Raw genomic sequence first — 21,173 nt, forward strand, 5'->3', positions numbered from 1 at the left:
ATTTTCCAGACAGCAACCTGAGGTTTAGAGAGATCACTTGGCTAATAGGCAAAGCCAGGCTGGAGCCCAGGCCCAGGGGAGGTTGAGAGGAAGTTTGTGAATGGAGAGGGCTGAAGATAAGGCCAAGAGTCAGGCTTGGTACCGGGGCAGGTGGCTTGGACTGGGGTGGTAACAGCAGCGGGGTTGCTTTCAGGCTCTGGATCTATCCTCAAAGTACAAGCACTTTCTGAGAATCTGAGGAAACGAGAAACTATCTCCCCTACAACTACACACCATACCCACCTGACCTGTCACCTATGAGTCAGGGCCTGTGCGCCTCTCTGAAGCCATTGTCCATATGAAAGCAGATCTTTTTTGGTACCTGGAAGTGAGCCCAGGGGTGCTAAACCCCCAGGCCACATCCCCAGCCCTTTTGATTTTTTATTTGAGACAGGGTCTCAGTAAGTTGCTTAAATTGCCTTTGCTAAATTGTGGAGGCTGGTCTTGAATTCGTGATCCTCCTGGGATTACAGGTGTTTACCATGGCACCTGGCTAGAAGATCTTGATTTTAGGAATTTTACATGCATGGGTGCAGCACAGCGTGAGGCCCAAGCCACTGGAGTTTCCTGGGGTCTCACCATTCCCACTCCAGGTCCCCTGCTGCTTGAGTAGGCCTGAGTGGCCCCGGCTGAATCCCCTGGTCATGAGCTGCACCCAGCAGCTCTTCCTGCTCTGGCTGTAGCCCACACCATGAATCCTGCTCAGGTTACAGAAACAGAAGTGGGCAGCACAGAAGCTGCTGACACCAAGAGCCCAGTCACAGGGTGCACACTCCACGTTGCATGCCATGGGCCAGAGAGTAGAATGTTGTAGTTATTGGTTTTTTGCCCTGTATGTTCTCTATTAGATGGTGAGATCTCTGAGGACAGAAGATGGCAACCCTATTAATTTCATGGGAAAAGGAACAGAAGAAAGGAAAAAGGGAAGTGTTGTGAAACTGGTAGCTTCTTGTGGCTCACCTGGAGCCTCTTTTTTTAACTAGACTGAGAGAACAAGAGGTGGAACTGGAGATTGTGGAAGCAATGTGGCAGAAAAAAGCCTTATAACACAGAGTAACTGAGAAGCAAGTCTTGACCATATCACTTGAGCACCTGAGTGCAGCTGGACCTGAAGGCCCTTTCTACTTTTATGAGCCAATAGGTTTTTTTTTTTTTTTTTTTTTTTTTTTTGGTCCTTTGACTTACATTTTCCTAATGCTAGGTTGCACAGAGTACCTGTCACTGGTAACTAAGAGTTCAGACTAATACAGAAAGAAGTCAAGTGAACAGGGGAAGGGAGGGGCAGGGAAAGCTTGTCTCTTGGAAGCACAGAGAGGGCCCTGGGGCTTGCTCCAGTCTAGACGTGAGGGATCCACGTGAGGGATCCACACCGCTGGGGCATCTATTGTTGCAGATCTGGGGACTGAAATGCGGCCACCTGGGTCAGTCAGAGGAGAGGGCTTTAGGGGCCAGGGAGGCCGAGGCAGCTGGCAATTTGGACCTGCAGAAGCCTTGGGAGGCAGGATTAGTGGGAGCCTGAGCAGCAGCTCCTGTTGTTTACAGTAAACAGAAGGCAACTGGCCCAGCTCCCCCAGGATTCCAGGAGAGAGGAAGGTCCCTCCCACTGTCCCTCTGGGTTTTACAAGGAGGGTTGGAAGGCAGGCAGGAGGCAGAGGCCATAATCCCTAGGTTTCTAGCCTTTCCTCCTTGCAACTTTGGCCCCTTCCAGTACGTAGGTCCCCTGCCTTCCCTTCTTGCTTGGCTGCTCTGGGTTCTAGAGAAGCCTGATGTCCCAGCAAGGCAGCAACACTGTTCCCGTCTCTTGCTCCTCAGACTGTGCTTCCTAGACCCGTGGTGCCGCCTAGAGCTGCAGACTCCCAGGCATCACCCCTGCTAAATCAGAATCCCTCTTAGCAAGACCCAGGGTGCTCCTTCTGCACATCCAAGTGCACACCGTACAGTGACCCTGCGCCACGTAGGATTCTGCAGCAACACAAAGTGATCTAGTGTACGTGTCGGGATGAAGCGTGACATATTTGCTGTCAAATACATTTTTTTTTTTCAAATCAGGTCTTCCTGGAAATCCACCAAAGGATTTAACTAAAGCAAAAACATTAACACAACAGTGGCAAAAGGACAAAGCCTTTATAATGTGTAGCGTCACAGCTTCCCTGAAGAAGCTTATGTATTTTTATATTAAACTTAACTTGAAGCATGACTGAATCCAACCCCACACCAACCATCCAGCTCGCCTGTGCTGAGCTTGAAGGAGCTTGGCCTGACAGAATCCTAGTCTGGCCACAGGAGGTAGGTATTGTTCTCAGTAAGTGAGAGAGTAAGGGACACACAGGATGTCACTCTGATTTGTGCATTTCTTTATGCTTTTTATTTTTGTCTTAAAATCCTTTCCTTACCATCCACTCCCCGACCCTCACCCTCGTTGCTGTCAGGCTTGATGCTGGACTTTGGGCTTCCCGACCCTGGTTGACTGCTGGTGGTTTCCACAGGCTGATTGTACAGTGCTTAGTGTGTGCCTGGTGTCTGCTGGGATGAGGCCAGCTTGCTCCTGCTCTTGAGAGGCTTTGAGACTGTGGTTGTCCTGGAATTTGCACAAGGTGACATGTCACCAAGTAAATGTGGAGAATTTGGATGCTGGGAGACAGCTCTCCATGGGTCTCGAGTTTTTATGCATCTTGCCAGCATGTTAATTTTATTCTAGATGTTTTTATAGTGATTGGCCTGGAAATATAGAGTTTCTTCCTCCAGAGCAAAGAGAGTTTTGTTCACAACCCAGAAAAACAAAGATAACTTCTCTTTGGGATAAAGGTCAAGTATAACATTTTTGGAATTTTTAAGCATGTAGTGTTTTTCTCTCTCTAGACTTGGGATGCCCCTCTGTGTGTACAAGTGTCACCTGGCCCTCTGCACTTGATCCTCTGGGATGGGCAGGGAAAGTGATATAAATATGAAGTTTACACCACTCGCCATGCTGTGAATCATAGTCTTTTGTTTCTGACCCAGGAGTCTCGTATCTTCTACCAGCATCAGTGAGTCTGGAGCAGGTAAACTTACTAGCATGAAAGCAGAGGTAAAATCTTAAGATTCTTCACAATTCTTGACACTGAGGTCTTTTTGGAAGTAGACACACAAGCCCTACTTGCCTTGGAAATTCAGACCGAATCCTCTCAATAAGAATGCTAGAGAAGGGGGTCACAGCATTTTAAGGAGCAGTAAGTCTGGGGTCAGATGACCTTACCTTGAAGCCTGGCTCCTGACCCAGGATGGATTTTAACCTCATTGAGCCCTTGGTATCTTCCCCAGCAAGATGAGGTTAAAAAGTTTTTCCTGCATTATTGGGTTGCTGTGAAGATAAAAATGAGATAAAATTACATGAACAAGTAAATTACAAATGTCATTTTTTTTGTTGTCATTGCAATTATTGCTAACATTTTACTCTAAGCTTAACAATGCGTACATATAAGATGCCAATAAATAACTATTGACTTAGATGATTCAAATCTAGGATGTTGCAAGCCATCCATGGGCTATGTATGGGCCACCAAGCATCGTAGCCTAGTGAATAGGAACATCTGGTGTCTGGAAACTTCCAGTGGACATTTCCTCTGTGTAAGATGCCCAGAGAGAGAGACATTGTGAATTCCTGTTCCGCTCTGTCATGTCCCACACAACACGGGAGAAGGGTGTGACCTGCCAAGATGCCAATCAACTGCTGACTGCCCTTGAAACCTTACCCTTGCCTTTGATCTACCCCCTTAAATAAACCACTGGAACCAGCTTCTTTTGTCTTGTTCCAGCTCCCGTGTGGACTAAACCTATCAGAGGCTCTGTTTTTGAAAATATATTTCTGATTTTTTGTCTTTTATTCTTCACTAATTATTCTAGACTTTAATTTCTCAGACTTTAATGGCTTACATACACCCTCCTCAGCAGGAAGAACCTTCCAACAGGACGCTGGCCATCACCCCTTACTAGTATAAAGGATTCAAATCTAATATGAAGCAAAAGAGATGCTATATGCTTTTGAAGTTTCTCAAAGAAAGAATATCAGCCAAATGGATGTGAAGATTTCATAAGATTAATGGATATAGTTCTCTGAGGCTTAGTTTTTCATCTGTAAAATGTGTATGATTTAATCCACTGCTTATCAAATTTTTCCATCTCAGGATAATAGGGAGTAAAGAAATGTATGCGTATCTCCTGAGGAAGCCAGAAGTAAACTGCATCCAACATACAGATTGTTTTTCTGAAATATCTCATGTTTTACTCTCCACAATTGAGAACCTTTTAACTCTAGCGCATAAAATTTCAGTGTTTATCTTAATAGAAAGCAGCGTTTTGAATTACTTAACAAGGGCAAGTTTTAAAAGATCAATGCTCTATTCGTCTAGATGCAGTGTGGGCTCTTAAAGGCTACAGATCATGAATTTAAGTAAAAGTCCCAAGTGATGGTGCCATCCTGCCTCTTCCTGTCTGCATAGGCTTGAGTGAGTCACCTTCTTTTGCATCTCAGTGGCCTCACTAAAGAAAAATCAGTTTAAAAAAGTCACTTAAAAAATATGATCACAATTACAACCATAAAACCAGAGTTGGTTAAAAACACTGCCACCAACTCTGTGATGAGAATTCAAGACAGGAAGAAACAGCAATGTGACTCTAAGTTAATGCAGAAAACTGAAGCTTTATGAAATTGACTCTGGTTTCCTGCCTGGCCCCTTGGATTTTCAGAGTCAAAAATACCTAGAGACCCCATGCTCTGCCCCGTTGCCCAGTTTTCCTCAGAGCTGTGTTGGAGGCTTGAGGAGCCGTATTAAAGAAAAAAATTATTCTGACACATTACTTTATTCAGACTATTATGACAGGTATAAAGAGTGTCACAATAGGGGAGAGAGGTGGGTCTCAACCTAAAATACAATAGAGACAGCTGAGGATTCACAGCTAAGGACCAGAGTGAGACTATGAATGGATGAAACATTACCTAGATGAGATGCCAAGGGTAGAGGGAGTCTTGCTAAATCCGTTGTGTAGGCCCATTTCCATTAATAACAACATACCTGAACCTGCGTACTTAGAAAGAAAGGTTTATGTAGCTCATAGTTTTAGAAGCAGGAAGTCTCAGATGTGACATCAGTTTAATGGTTGGTGAGAGCCTTCTTGGCTGTTTCACAACATGGCAGATGGGATTAGGGCAGGAGTGTATGAAGAGGGCCATCCAAAAGGCTTAGACATCAAAGGTGGGGGATGAAGGATTTCACCAGTTACCAAAGGAGGTTGGAGAGAAAACGTGTGGAGTTAATTGCTAAGCGGATTTTGCAGGACGTTTGCTACAATTGGATGAGACAAGCCAAAGACAAGCCCTGAGGACCAGGCCCAGTCAAAAAGGGCTCAGAAGAGCCTGTGGAATCGTGGTCAAGGAAAGTCACTATTACTTTGGCTTGAAGTCCTCCTCTGCCCGTGGCCCACCCATGTGTACCAGATCAATTCTGTTTGTATCTGTTTTAATTAAAATTCATGGTTCTTCAGGTTAAATAAAAAAGTACTGTCTAAATGGAGAGATATTCTATATTCATGGATAGAAGAATTCATAATGTCAATATTGCCTATTCTTTCTAATTTGACCTATGATTTGGTGTAATCTCAGTCAAAACCCCAGCAAACTATTTTATAGATATCAGCAAACTGCTTCTAAAGTTTCCATGGAGAAGCAAAAGGCCAAGAATAACTAGCAAAGTACTAAAGGAGAAGAACAAAGTTGAAGAAGTTTATGTGACGTCAACACTTACTATCATGACATTGTGGTTTTGGTGTAAGGATAGACAAATAGGTCATTGGAGCAAAACAGAGAGAAATAGGCCCCCACAAAATTTGTCTTTAGCAAATAAGTACAGATCACACAATGGAGAAAAAAATAACCTTTTGAACAAATGGTGCTAACAAAATAGATGTCCATGTGCCAAAAAAAAAGGAATCTAGACAGAAACCTTATACCCTTCACAAAAAGTAATTCACAGTTGAACACAGACCCAAATGGAAAATTCAGAACTATAAAACTTCTAGAAGACAACATAGTAGAAAATCTAGATGAACTTGGGTGTGGCAGTGACATTTCAGATACAACACCAAAGGCACAACCCACTGACCAGGGTTTCAGAAAATGTTAACCACCTTCATAGTGAAGTTCTTGTGTGTGCATATGGACGAAGATGAAAGAGATTCTATTTTCAGTTGTGATGGAATTGCAGGTGAGCCTTTCTGTCCTTATTGTTGAGATTGACATTATGTCAATAGTATAAGAAATGGTTTTTGTAACAAAAATGGTTCTCTGAGCCTGGAGCTAAATCAGGAAGAGAGTGCAGCTTTTCACACCTCTTTCACTGTCTCCTGCAGGAGGAAGAAGCAGGCCTCAAATTTGAATTCAGGCCCCCCAGAAGAGACAGACTAACTTCCTCTCCCTGTACCAGGGGACTCAAAATCATAAGAACCCTTACAGAGAGCTGTCCTGGGTTCCTGGAGTGTTCTTGGACCCGGAGGACAGCATTTGGGCCAAGGGAGAGCAGGATGAGTTGTCCAATGGGATGAGTAGGAGGCTCATCATGGAAGTCTAGTGCTGCAAAGCGGATGTCTTGGGCCATCCATGAGGCTTCATGTGAGGAGTCTAAGGCTCAGAGAATTTAGGTGACTTATCCCCCATCTTATGGTAAGTTAGGCAGCAGAGGGTGACAATATATAGCAGGGCCTGGGGGGGGGACCTTGCGTCTTTCTATAGGGAGCAGCTGTTCATTTGTGGTTCAAATGCAGTCTTGCTCTTTCCAGATCTTTTTCAGGTAGAAGCAGAAAATCTGCCTTGTTATGTGAAATCCCCGGGTTCTTGAACGATGGGGATTCATCCAATATACTGAAAAGGCCATCTGGGTCAGATGGAGTCTGGGGACCCCATCATGTCTTTGGGAGCTGCATTCTGAGAAAGAAAGATTTTTAAATTATGAGAGAGAGAGAGAGAGAGAGAGAGAGAGAGAGAGAGAGAGAGAGAGATAGATAGGGGAAAGTTCTTTAATACCATGTCAATCTCCATAAAAGAAGACTTTAGTTCAATGCAGAAACTGGCTTTTCCTTCCCTGAACTACTGTTCAAAGACTGGTTGAGACAATGCAGCATCTGGATGCACTTAAGGGAATATTGGAATCCTCCAATATTTAGGCTACAGACAGGCTTTGGTCTGAGGACTTTCCTCTCAGACCAAAGCGAAGGAGCGAGAAAGAGCCAACAGGAGCAAAAATCTTCTGGAAAATGCTGAGTCATGAAGAGTCTTTAGAAATAAGCCTAGCAAAGGAACTTGGATATTAGGAAGAAAAGCTGGGCCAATGTATTTCCTAATTTAGCCAAAGAACCCTGGCAAAACTGGAGCCCACCTCATCTTGGCCCTCAGGGGAGCAGGGTTCAAATCCCAGCTCCTCCATCTCCTGGCTGCTCTGACCTATGGCAATACTGGATTCTCACCAAGCTTTGGGGCTCTCACAGATAACATGGGAAATAAAATACTTATTGCAAAATCTGTTAGGACAAAGACACCGGGCGGACGGAAGAGCCTGCAGTAGCTGAAGGCCCCTGTGTCAGGCATGTGTCACCTCCCTTAACCTCATTGCACAGACGTTATCGCTGCCATCATGGTGGTCAGGATGGGTCTCAGACCTTGACAGACAGGAGGCGCTGAGTTAACAGTGAGTCTGATTGTACCACTCTGCACCACATGATCATTTTTATTAGGGGTCATGGGCATATTTCACAGTCTGGGGTGGCAGGCCCGTCTCTGGATCATGCTATCAACCACCCTAGGAAGCCTGCCCCACAGGAACCAGCCTCCAGAATACTTGGGCATTCTTGACCTTTCTGTCGAACCTTTAAAAAGATTAAGCAGTTTGAAATGAAAACGGACTGCCTGGATAAGTAGATTGGGAGATCTTCTTTGCATCTATTACTTCTCATCTGATGCCTGTCCAAGCACTGAACTGATGAATCAATTGGTGAACATTCATTATGTTTCTCCATCACAAAGCAACCCAAGCCTGTTATAATAACTTGAAAGTAGAAGTGAGCTCTGGAGGCCAGGGGACCTTGCTAAGTTGCATGTTTGTCTTTGGAAAGCCAAAAGCAAACCTCAGTCTGGACCTGGATGGGTCAGAGGGTGGCTCCTCTCTTGGCGGAATCCCAGCCACACGTGGCTTGTGGGGCTCTCAGAGTCCCAGCTTGCCCTAGGCCTCCCACAGTGCCTGGAAGGAAGGGGGTGTCAGTAAAGGTCTGCACACTGTACAGCCAATGCCCCCCTCCTGGGGGGAGTGTAGAAATGTCAAGGACAACAGAGCGTTTGGTGCCATGACAATCTGAATGGGACACTGGCACTTCAAGCAGGAGCTAGGTATGTGAGGGACAGTCCTGTATATCCAAATGCCAGGAGCACTCCCACCAGAACCACGGAGGTGAGTGAGGGCGGCAGTGGAGGGGAACCCGCTAGAAAGCCACGTGCTCAGTATCAGAGCTCAGACATCTCCATGCATAGATGCCGGCAAGTCTGGGGGAATGTTCTGGGAAGTTCACGGGGCCACCCTTGGACAGTGCAGGTGTGGGCACCTTAGTTCACCTTATTCTTGTCTTACTCTCAACATTTGTATATTGGTTGCTTTCCCTGCAAAAGGACTTACGTGATGTATATGTGTATATGATGTGATAAGCAACTGTATATGTGTGTGTGTGTGTGTGTGTGTGTATGTGTGTGTATTTCCTTTCAGATATTTTTCCCTAATGACAGGTATGATTTGTAAGCACAGTTGACTCTGTCCCATATTGAGGGAACAATTGGGGTCCTTAATGAGTGCTTACTGAATAAAGGAGTAACAGATAAACTGATGGAAACTGTTTTAAGGGGTCCTGGTACTCTCACCCTAATTCTTGCTATTGACCTCAGTGGGACAAGAAGGGACATAAAGAATCCTTTATCTTCCTTCAGGTCTCATGGAGTCTGCCTGGCAGGTGGCTTTTCAGTCCCTGAGGGGCAGGTGAAATGGAGAAGGTTGCTTATCAGCAGGGGGTGGGGGTGAGGTTCAGAGGGTGGGGAGGGGACACAGGACACTGGGTATCCTGTCTCTGGGGCCCAGGCCCATACCAGGGCTTCAGCAGCCAGTGTTTCTTTCCTGTCCCTCTGAGATTCCCTGGGGCCATCTGATAAGGCACCCTGAGCTGTCTAGTTTGCATGGTCCTCACAATTTTTATTCAAAACATATGCAAATACTGAGGTCAGGTTGCTGTGCACAGAGGTTGTGGTGAAATGCTGGTAAACTTTTAACCAAATGATTCTATTAACCCCAGGAAGAGGTGCTTTTGATTTAGGCCTCTATTTGCATCAAAAGCACAGTTAGGGCCCTGCTCATTCCTACTCCCACCTGGCTGCTTATCTCATCTCTGGGAAAGTGGAATTAGCAATGCGACCTGGCGACTTTCCCAAAGGCGCTGGGCTTCTTGGCTCCCAGCAAGGTGGTCACTGCAGCCCCTCTTAACCCACTGGACACTGAGTCAGATGGAACTTGGGTGGGCTCTGGGGAGGTTCCCATGCTGTGGGACAGTGGTGAGGGCCAGTGCTTACCAGAAGCAGGATTTGGGGGTTCCTGGAAGGTCCTATGTGCATACAGTGGCCGGTCATTGGCAGTGGCATTAGTGCACAAAGAGAACAGTTGTGTGCGAGTCCAGCTGGTGAATGAGTGCTCTGGAAACAGCCCACCCACGGTGGCCAACCTGATGCTTACTGGGCAAAGAGGTCTCCAGGGAGGCCCCGAGCTCTCCTCCTCTGGTGGGCAGGCAATCATCTCTCTCTCTCTCTCTCTCTCTCTCTCCCTCTCTCTCTCTCTCTCTTTTCTTTTCTTTTTTTTGTTATATAATTGCTCTTTATTCTTTTTTTATTAGTTACACATGACAGTACAATGATCTTGACATATCATACATTTGAATCAGATGGGGTATAATTTCTCATTTTTCTGAGTGTACAGGTTGCAGAATCACATTGGTCATGCAGCCACGTATATACCCACAGCAATAATGATGTCTACTTTATTCTGCTGACCTTCCATTCCCCCCTCCCCCTCCCCTCCCCTCCCATCACTTCTCTCTACCCAATCTAACGTGATTCACTTCTTTTTTCCCCCCTCACACCTTCATACATGTAATCTGTATAACGATGAGGGTCTCCTTCCATCTTCCGTGCAATTCCCCTTCTCCCTCCCTTTCCCCCCCACCTCTCTTCCCTGTTCAGTGGTAATTTTCTTCTCATGCTCTTCCTCCCTACCCCATTTTGAGTCACCCCCCTTATATCAGAAAAGACATTCGGCATTTGTTTTTTAGGGATTGCCTAACTTCACTTAGCATAATCTGCTCTAATGCCATCCATTTCCCTTCAAATGCCATGGTCTCTAAGAGTACATTTTTTTTCTTCCCCCTTTTTTCTTTTTTCCCCTCTTTTTCTTCCTTTTTTTTTCCTTTTTCTTTTCTCTCTTTCTTTATTCTTCTTTTGCTTGTACTTTCCTTTCTCCTTCTCTTCTCCTCCCAACCTCCCAAGCGTTATCATCTCCTAATCCCAGACAGAACATCTGTTCAGACCAGTGGCCCTGGGCAGTGCCCACTTCATGGGCAGTAGTCTGCACAGCCCACGGTCCTGCACTATCCTACTATCCTGGGTTTAACGCTCTGTGGCTGCTGTCTTGAAATTCTTAACAGGTGTTGAGCAAGGGGCCCCACATTTTCAGTTTGCATGGAGCCTGTCTATCCCAGGGCTACCCAGCAAGGGGCCAGCAGAGTCCCCAAAGCCCTGGTATTCTGACATTTTGCTTGGCATTCAAGGCCCTTTTAAATTTAGTTTCCTGGTGGCCTTTCCAACTATCCCCACATCCCACGCCCTCAGGACCCCCTGGGTTTGGGCCAGATTCTGTCACACTCCTTCCTGCCTTTGCATTGCCTGTTCCTATGCCTGGCAAACTCTCCTTCTCACCAGACTCCCTGCAGACTCCTATCCACCCTTCAAGACCCCAGAGAGTTTTTCATTTTTTTTCCTTGAAGATTTCTTTGTGTCCTACAGGCAGAGTTGATGACTCCTTCCTTGGTGCTTTCAGACTCCTGGACACCTCGGCTGCAGTTCTCAGTGAATTGAGCACGATGATGCATCTGGCTCCAAACAGTCTTACTAAGAATATTCTGCTCCGGCAGAGGCAGCTCTCAGAGCTGAGGGAAGGGACAGAGTCCTAGAGTAGGGTCGCTATCTGCACAACCCTGGCAAAGGCTCCTGGAATATTGACCCTTCCCTTGCTGAATTTTGGGAATCAGGGGATTTGAGGTGCAAGGCAGTATCTGTTTACCAATGTGGAGGGGATGTTTCGATCTCTTCAAAGCAGGAATGGCCATCCTGGTGCATCCTAGCTGAGCAGCTGCCCGAGAGCTTCCTGCTTACCCAGGGCCTGACCATCATCAGGGACCATGAAGGATTCTTCTCTCCATTCTCGTTGTCTGGGGTTGGCCAGAGTCAGCGCTCAGAAAAACAGGATGGATGGGCGTGAGGAATGGCAGGAACTTCTATGGTAAGCAGGGTTTCTGGTGTCCTTCTGGGGAGAGGGAATGAAACACCTGTCCTAGAGTCAGGACACATCCATTTGTCCAGAATTTCCCCAAGGGCTGGCTCCATTATAGCTACCGAGGAAGCCCACCATGTTGCAAGGCTGGGAGTGGCTGCAGCACCTGGGAGACAGCAAGAGCAAGGAGGCAGCCCCAGCCCACATGCATCCACGGGAGATACAGAAATGCATGCAAGCACACCTGGTACACACGCAAATCCACACACATGACACTTAGTCACACCACATATAGGCATCCACTGTAACATCCCCCATCCCCTAAGCCCGGAGTGACTCAAAGAAGCCAGGGTGTGCCCCAGGTGGGGTCTGTGCTGGACTAGGAGGATGACCAGGGGGTGGGGGCTACTAAGGATTTTCCGGAGGGAGAGACCTGGTGCCAGGAGGGTTTGGAGAAGCAGCCAGGAGGGAGGTGCAGAGCACCGAGAAGAGCCTGGTTGCACTGGGTGGGAGGCACTGTCTGGCTGGGGCTGAGGACGGGACTCCAGAGGCCACGGGGAGAGAAGCTGCAAAGGGCCTGTTGTGACGGGTAGAACACAGGAGATGGTGGAAGCTCTGGCCAAGTGGACTTCAGTTACCACACAGATGGCATGGCTTCTAGTGACCATGCCAACCCCACTAAGGTGGGGACTTCCTACTCCACAGATCTGGCTCAGACCATGACGTGACTTAGGGAATGCAGCCCATGCATGGATCCAGGTCTGCTGGGTTCCAGACCCCCCCCCCCATGCTCTCCCCACCTTGCTACCCTCTGGAGTTTGGGTGAGGAGGTGCACTTTTGGGGCACGGCACTTCACCCTGTGCTGCAAGCCCCCGTGCTCACCTCCCTATAGCATGCACCTGATGCTAGCACTCCTCTCCCCGCCCCCAGGACTCTCCCTAGAGAAAGTGAGCCACACCTGGGCTTCTGTGTTCTGCAGTATTGACGTTTGGGGCAGGTCATTCTTCATTGTGGGGGTCTACCCTGCATCTCATAAGATGTCTAGCACCTTGCTTAGTCAGTTTGGCTGCTAGGACAAAATATCCTAATGGGAGTGGCTTATGAATAAAAGATTCTTATTTCTCTGGAGGCCGGAGGTCTAAGTTCAGGGTACAACATGGTTGGACTCTGGCGAGGGCCCTCTTTGGGTTGCTGGCTACCAACTCATTGTATGCAAACATGGCGGAGAGAGAGTTTGCTCTGTGGCCTTGTGAGAGCGCTAACCCCATTGAGGAGGGCCCCACCCTCATGGTTACTCACCTTTCCAAGGCTCCACTTTTTGATTCCTTCACTGTGGGGGTGAGGACTTCAACTTGTGTATTGTCCCTGACAGGGGCATCTGTGAACTCTATCCCTTAGGTACCAGCGGAATCATTCCTTCCCCAAGCTCTAGATGTGACAACCAAACATGTCTCCATACATTGTCAAATGTCCCCTCAGCATACTATCACTCCGAGCTGAGAGCCTCCAGGCTAAAGAGATGGCTAGAGGGATGATCTGGAGGGGATTTTGCAAGTCCTTGTCACCTGCGATAGGGACATTTCCTTGGGTAGACACCTGTACTTGGGTAGACACCTGTCTCTCTGGCCTGGGTGAGGATGAGGCAGGTGGGAGGCAGGGCTGGGCAACATGACCTCAGGGAGCCCTCTGGACGGGCCTACAGATCTGGCAAGGTGCTGGCCCCAACCTCCCCCATGGGCCACTGAGCTCCCATAGAGATTCTTTGTCCGGCAGGCGGGGCCTTCTGCCTGCATCCAAGGACATGCCGGCCTAATGGCCAGTTATAAAAATGAAAAATCTGGGTCTTGGTCCCAAATGAATATTTTCCTTTGGCACTTTGATTCTCTTGTAATAAGTGCCCAGTCACCAAGGAATCCTAGGAATGTGGCCTAATGAAACTAGGTACCTGGCCCAGAGGGGCCCACCTGCAAGCCTGGCAGACCTGAGGGGTGGCCTCCAAATCTCCAGCAGCCCCTCCCGTGCTGGGCAGGGGCACTTGCTGAAACTGGCCGACCCTACTTGGCCAGGGTCCTGTTTCCACATCTCCATTTCCAGCTGCCTAGACACAGCACCCATTTCCTGAAGAACACTTAGGAATATTTGGCTTCATATTAGGAAAACAAAACATGTACCCACCTCCAACCTAACATTGTTTCCTTTCTCATTTAATACCAAAACAATGATATTATTATTATTCCCATTTTAAAGATGGGAAGTTGAGGAGCAGGGAGGTTACGTCACTTGCCTGAGAGCTCAAAGCTTGCAAGTAGAGCTGCTAAGGAATGGACCCAAGCAACTGTTGCTGGAGTTGACGCTCTCACACCTGCACTTTTACTGCTAAGTGGCCACTGGAACTCCCAGGGCTGACATCTTAATGTGCCTTGGGTGAAACCAGGACTGTAGAGATGGCCAAAGGAGGGAGGGCTACTTGTCTGGGCTGGTCACGGAAGCTCACCTTCTTCGGGGGTCCTCCTGAGATCTTAATTCTTTCGTTTTACTCCGAAAGAGCCTGCATTCAGGATGCTCCCCAGGAATCAGTGCAGCAGGGTGGATCAGGGTACACTGGGACCCTGGGGACTTGCTCCCTGGTATGATGCTCTTAGGCAAGGGAGGGAACAGCAATCCTGTCTGTGAGCTGGAGAGACTGGTATCGACCTCACAGTGAGCTTGGAATTGGGGAATGAAGGGAGAGATAGGAGTCTCAAAGAAAACAGCCATGAACCACCGAAATGCAAAAAAGCACCCAGAACAATTGCAACTCCTGAGCATACACCCTTGGCTGTGCCCTTGACCCATTCCCTTGCAACAAAAGGGCAGTGCTCAGGTGCAGGGAAATGGGCTCAAAAAAATTGTGCAACTCTGCAGGGCATGGTGGCACATGCCTGTAATCTCAGAGGCTCGGGAGGCTGAGGCAGGAAGATCGAGAGTTCAAAGCCAGCTTCAGCAAAAGCGAGGCGCTAAGCAACTCAGTGAGACCCTGTCTCTGAACAAAATACAAAATAGGGCTGGGGATGTGGTTCAGTGGTCGAGTGCCCCTGAGTTCAATTCCCAGTATACCACCTCCCCTAAAATTGTACAACTCCACCTGGCCTCCACCTCTAGTCCAGCCCCCAGTAGCTGATCCTCTATAACTATTAATTAACACCTACACCAACGAGGGGGCTGTCTCTCCTTCTAGAGATGGTGGCCCCATGTTCCTTTGCTTTACCCCAAAGGCTTGTCACTCCTGAGATGGCCCCAACCCTCCTTGCCTGTGTATCTACTTCTTGAGTAAAGCTGTCCACGCCTTTGGCTGGTGCCTGCTGGAATTCTCTTCCCTTACCTGCCGAGAACCCGTTGGTCTTGAGTCCAGTTCCCCCTTCTTTGGGGGAACTCCTCCACCCTTCTTAGGAGATGTCTCTTCTCCCCTGACAACAGCTTGGTGACACTTGATGGGATGGTGAATGGAATGTCAAGCCTGGCACCTGGGGGGCTCTACAGATGTGCAGGGTGTGGGTGTTGCCCAAGGTGCTTAAACGAGGGGAGACCCCATGTCACCGGGAGCAGGTCATCAGACCTCTCTGGACACAGCTGGTCTACCCGTAAAACAGGGAAAGGACCCCCACCCCCACCCCCCAGGGCCAAGGCTGCAGGTGGAACTAGGGGGAGGGCCACACACACACAGCTCAGAAGGCAACACTGAGGCTGGTGGGGGGAGCGGCAGGCTCAGTTTTGAGGGTGAAATCCTCTCCTGGCTTCTGGAACCCAGGAACTTTGAAGGGACAAAAGGTCCAGACACGAACTGAAATGGTGGTTGACTGTACCCTTTTTTCCCAGCACCCCTGGGGCCCAGAGCCTGGTTCCCAGAGGACTGAGGTCAGGGGAGGGAGGGAACCAGCTTGGCTGGGCTGGTAAGGAAGAGAATTCCAGTACTAAGGCCCCAGGGCAGGCGCCTCCTCCTCTGCCTCCTGGTCCCTTCCTGCACACACACTATTATGTGACACTCACAGTGGGCTGATTGTGAGCACCAGGGACTGAGGACAGGAGCAAAATCCTACTAATAATAGCCCCTCTTCATGAAGGCTTGCTGAGTGCCAGGCACTGGGACAAGGACTTCCTAGGCATTATCTCATTTAACCCTGACTGGAGCTGTATGGTATGCCTTATGTTCTCTCTTCAATGAAGGAACTAAGGTTCAGAGAGGTTAAGTGCTTAGCTCAAGGTCACAGAACTGGCAAGCAATGGAGTCAAGATCCAGCCAAAGGAGATCCAATCCCAAGACCTCACGAGTTCAATCTTTGCAGCACTTCCAAAGGACTGTTCCCTTTTAAAAGGTGATGCAGGTAGGTGGGTGCCCTCGAACCTCCTTTCCCAGCTCCCTTAACAATTTATGTCATCGAATTTCAAACCAAGTCTGTATCAGCAACTTTTACAAACTATGTTTTCCATAGTCTAGACGTCTTGAGTTATATCATGTGTTTGAAGATGCACCATTGGTTTAATGAGGGCTGGCAGAAAGGGAAACCAAATGGAAGAATGCAGTCAATATTCTTCATGTCACGGGAATGGGAGCATCTTGGGAGGAAGGAAATACTGAGCAGGCTCTGCGTTAAACACTGAAAGCCAAGCATGAACCAGGCTCAGGCTCCGGCAGTTCATGCCCAGCTGTTTCTTTGTGTATTCAATACATTTGCATTTATTTTTTTTATTAAATTATGGTTTCATGCATCAAAATGCACCCATATTAACTGGGTTCCTTCACACATCTACACCCACAGAACCCCCACTCCTTCAGGGAATATTTATTGTCAAAGGCTGTGACATCATTCCAGTTCTCTTTTCCCAGTGGGGCAGAAAGTTCAGTGGGCAGAAAAGACAGTGACCAAGTGAACAAGCAACCGTGTCCACAAAATAGGTTGGCTTGAACCTAACCCGAAGCCGGGACCCAGCCTCTGTTTTAAATAGGTGGTCGAAGAAAACCTGTCTGATGCAGGTGGCTGGAACTCCAAAATGAGGGCTCAGTGTCCCAGGAAAAAAACATCATAGGCAAAGAGATGAGGAAATGTGAAGTCCTGAGATGGCCCAGAGCTGGCATTAGAGGAGACTGGTGTAACTGGTGATGTGGGCATGAGCCATGCCACCCCATGGTGGAGGGCTTGGATTTGCATCTCTGTGCAGATAGATGTGTGTCTTGGAGGCTCTGGTGTGGGATCAGCGCAAGGCTTCACGGGGCAGTGGTGTCTGCTGCCAGGTGGGTAGGCACAAGAAGAAAATTCCAGGCAAGGTCACGAGTGTCCAAGGCCACAGTGGTGGGAAGCAAGGGTTCTGTTCAAGGGCCTCCCCAGACCCCATCTGGCTGGAACCCAGAGAAAAAGGGGAGCTGAGGGGGTTGGATGGGAAATGTGAGCGAGGAGGCAGGAGAGGCACCCAGAGACCTGTGCCTGGTGGCACCAAAGGAGTTTGGACGTCCTCCAGAAACGATGCTTCAGAAAGATCCTCTGCACAACATGGAGAGAGAACAGGAGACATCAGAGCCATGGCCTGAGGTCAGTCCCCAGAGGCGCCTGCAACCTCTGAAACCTGCCGGCATGGGTCCCCTGACAGCCTCCCTCTGCTGTCTATAGAGTTGCCAGCGCACCAATGCCTGCCGCGTTTGAGAAAAGGCCGGTGCTTTATTTGGGGTCCACAGTGCTGGCTGTTGCAGGTGCTCAGGAATAAATGACTGAATGAATGGCTTCCTATCTTAGGCACCCGCCCTCCCTCCTCCGCATCCATCTCTGGACACACTTAGTACCCCTGATACCATGGGATTGGGACAGGCTTCTGGTCAGACCCTGGTTCTGCTATCTACTTGCTTTGTGACCTTAGGCCAAGTAGTTAACTTATCTGAAACTCAATCTCCCCATTTTCTAAGTCAGGATTTTAATGGTACCAATGCCCGAGGTTGTGGAGACTCACTCAGGGAAGGTAGACCTCCTGGACCCTGCGAGCCCTTCATGGGAAAGGAAGAGGTCAGGGAGCTGTCATCCTCTCCCACACACTCTTCATCCTCCCCAAACAGAGCCAAATCAACCTGAAAGGTTAGAAGCACAGGCTCGGGAAACTGGTATGTGATCGCGTGCGCTCTCTCTCTCTCTCTCTCTCTCTCTCTCTCTCTCTCTCTCTCTCTCTCTCTCTCATCTTATGCTACAGCCTGGCCTTTTCCCAAAAACTGGTACTGATGTGCAAAGCAATCCAAGAGAAGAATCCATACTTCTGGGACAATTCAAGTATAAACCCAGTTCTGACCTCCAGCGGGCATGGTGATTCATGGAGGGAGTACCCCCACTGTCCCCTTCCTGCCAGTTGATCTTGAGGAGCATCCTTTGCACCTTCAGCCAGGGAAGTCTGCTCCTGAAATGGAGTGAGGTGTTTAATTTGAAACCACAGAGGGATTTGAAAAAGGATGGGATGATCTAGATGGTGCCAGAAGCCAGGACTCCACCAAATACTTCTATTTTTGAAAGATGCTCTCTGAATGGGGGTCGTTTTACAGATCAGAACACTGAGGCCCACAGTGAACGCACACTTGCAGAGCCATCTAGTTAGAAGGAAGAGCTGGACTTTGAGCCCAGTCTTCTTCCCAAGCCAAGCCCCTAGCCACTCCACAGCACTGCCATTCTTCTGTGAATGTGGGTGGGATTCTTGGGGCAGGGGACTCCAAGGGCAAGGAGACGTGTCTCTGGCAGGATGCTAACCCCCACCACCAAGTGTGGACCAGCTATGGGAGCTCCCAGCCAGTGTCACCCTGGGAAGCCTGCAGCTCCTGGGCTGTGGCAGGAGCTAGGTTACTCTGTGGGTCAGCAGTACCCTCTGGCCACCAGCCACAGGCTCCCCGGCACCCTCGTGCTGCAGGGGGGTTTGCACAGATCCCAGCCTGGGCCTGGTGAGGATCAGCGCTTGGCATGACCTCAGGGTGTGGTGTCACTGTGTCGTTTTGTCTTCATTGGAGACCAGTAGATGCCCCTCACTGCAAAGGCTGCAGCTGGGGTTCCGGGTTGGCTGAGATACCCAGAAAGAACGGCGACCGCTCAAGGGCCTTCCACTTGGAGAAGCCAAGGAAGCCGAGCCAAGGCGCTCTGCCAAGCTTGGCACCAACCTGCCCACAGGGATGGACTGGCAAAAACAGGGTTCCCTCCAACTTCTTCTGGAGCTCTGGGCTGTGTCCTAGAACATTCTGGAAGGCCTTCAGCATGATGAATAGAGGTACTGTGGGGATCTCAAAAGAGCAGTCTGCTTCTAAGAGAGCTGCCTTGAGTTCTTGTCCTGGTAGTGGCACAGCCTGATCAAGAAGAGGAACTGGGGTTGGGGTGGAGGCGTGGGGAGTACCAGGGGACTGGGGTCTCTGAGGCTGAAGCATTAGCTGCAGCTCCATCCTTGAAAATCCCCTGAGAGGGTTTGGATCTCTGTCCTAGGAGCATAGGCTCCTATGTGGATCTGAGCAAGCATGGGACAAATCCAACTAGCATTCTAGAAAGTTCTCTGGACTGTGTGACAACCAACACCCAAATGTGTCAATCAGGGTTCTTCAGAGAAATGAAACCAGAGAAGAGGAAGAAGGAGAGTGAGAGAAATGTTAAGAAAATGGCTTACATGGTTGTGTAGTCTGACAGATCTAAAATTTACACATCTCAGAAGGCAGGAGCCTCAGGCCATCTTAGATGCTGGTCTTGAGCAGGAATTATCTGTGTTAGGATGTGCACCCAGAGGCCCCTGGGGAATCTCTTGGTCAAGTTCCTGAGCTGTGGGACAGTCTTTGCCCAGTGCCCAGAGGACAGCCTGGACTTGTCCTCTCCTCCTATCACCCACCAGCTCTGGCCAGCCTTGACCACACATTGCTCTGAACTGGCCGAACTGCAAACTCAAAGACAGAGGTCGTGTCTATGCGAGTCCACTGCGTTAACCCAGTGCCTGGGGCGTATTAGGCTCTACAAGTGCTGAGAGTGACTTTCCATCTGGGACTTACCCCTGTGTCACATCATTCCCCGCCCCCTCTGGACCCACAGGACACTCAGCAGTGGCACACCCCTGCAGGACAGAGGGCCGCCAGGCTGTGCAGTTCTCTGTGAAGCAATGACGGATTCATTCACTTTTGTTCCTAAAACTCTCCTGGGGTAGCTGTGCACCCCGGGGTCAGGCCTGGATCTCTGCCCTTGAGGAGATTACCAGCTGGAAAGGACAAAGGAATGTGTCTCATGGCAGGGAGAGGAGGAAAGGGGCAGGGAGTAAAGGAAGTAGGGCTGGGACACTACCCCGAATGGGGGAGGGGCACCCTTCCTGCAGGAGGTGACCTCTGAGCTGAGCCTGGGACAGGGTCATAAGTGCCATACAGGGCTCCACATCTGGAAAGCAGAGCAGAGCCAGCCAGCAGGGCCAACGTGACATGGGAAAAAAGGTTAGCTGGACACTGCCAGGGCGGCCTGGAGCACTATGGCAGGGAAGAGATGTCCCATAGAGCCACTCTCTGGAACTCCTGCTGGGAACGGGGTGATTTTCTTGTTCAGTCTCCAGGCCACTTGCTCGTCTGGTTCTGGCCATGAAGAATTCACCTTATGTCAGGTTGAAGTGAGGCCGCCCTCCCCTCCACCTGGCCTCCCCTTCATTTGGCTTGGCACCGACCTCCCACAGAGAGCCAGAGCCAAGTGGAGAGGGACCTGCAAGAGGAGCCTGGGGTAGGCAGGAGGGACAGTGGATGACCACAGCCAGCTGGAGCACGCCCGGCTCTCCCGGTCCACAGAGACCCGTGCCTGCCCAGCACAAGCTCAGGTGCTCTGCCTGGCTGTTCCCATCTGTGAAATGGGGGTGGAGACTCACGTTTCAATGAAATGCTATTTAATTCCCATTTACTGAGCCCCTTGTATCTGCCAGTGGGCTGGCTTCTGGTGATCTGGAGGCAAACATACTGCCCTACTAAATTCTCAGTCCCTTTTCCGGCCATCACTGGGCTAAATCCTGTCCCCCTTCAGCTCCCTCAGAGTGTCTCCTGATCTCTAATCTGCAGTGGCAACTTGATACTCCCTGGTGTCACCCTTCTCTTGTTATGTAATGTTTCTTTATTTTGACTATCTGTCCCATCCTGTCCCAGACAGCAGACTGCATCCCAGGAGGGCTCATTGCTTTGACATTTTGCTCCGTGTGCCTGACTCAGAATGGACCCAGAGTAGCTGCTAAAAAATAATTGTGGATGAAATGAAAAGATCGGAGGAGACAGATGTTAAACATGTGATTCTGAGCGGGAGGGATGTTCCCTCTACAACCAACTGCCCTTGGGCTCTGTCCCCTTAAGATGAGAGTGGAGACATTAGGCTCTTCTGGGACTGTTACTCCATAAACATTCATAGTTAGATTGAGTCACTGGGTTTGAGTTGGACAAGAGAGGATGAGACTTTTATGTCACGGGCCATGATCTCCTGTGTGGGTCAATTCATCTGAGCCCTCTGCTGGGAGTGACTCCCACTCTTCCACTGTGGCTGCCT

This window comes from Spermophilus citellus (genome assembly GCF_964194105.1).
Source record: "Spermophilus citellus genome assembly, chromosome: 1".
Classification (NCBI taxonomy): domain Eukaryota; kingdom Metazoa; phylum Chordata; class Mammalia; order Rodentia; family Sciuridae; genus Spermophilus; species Spermophilus citellus.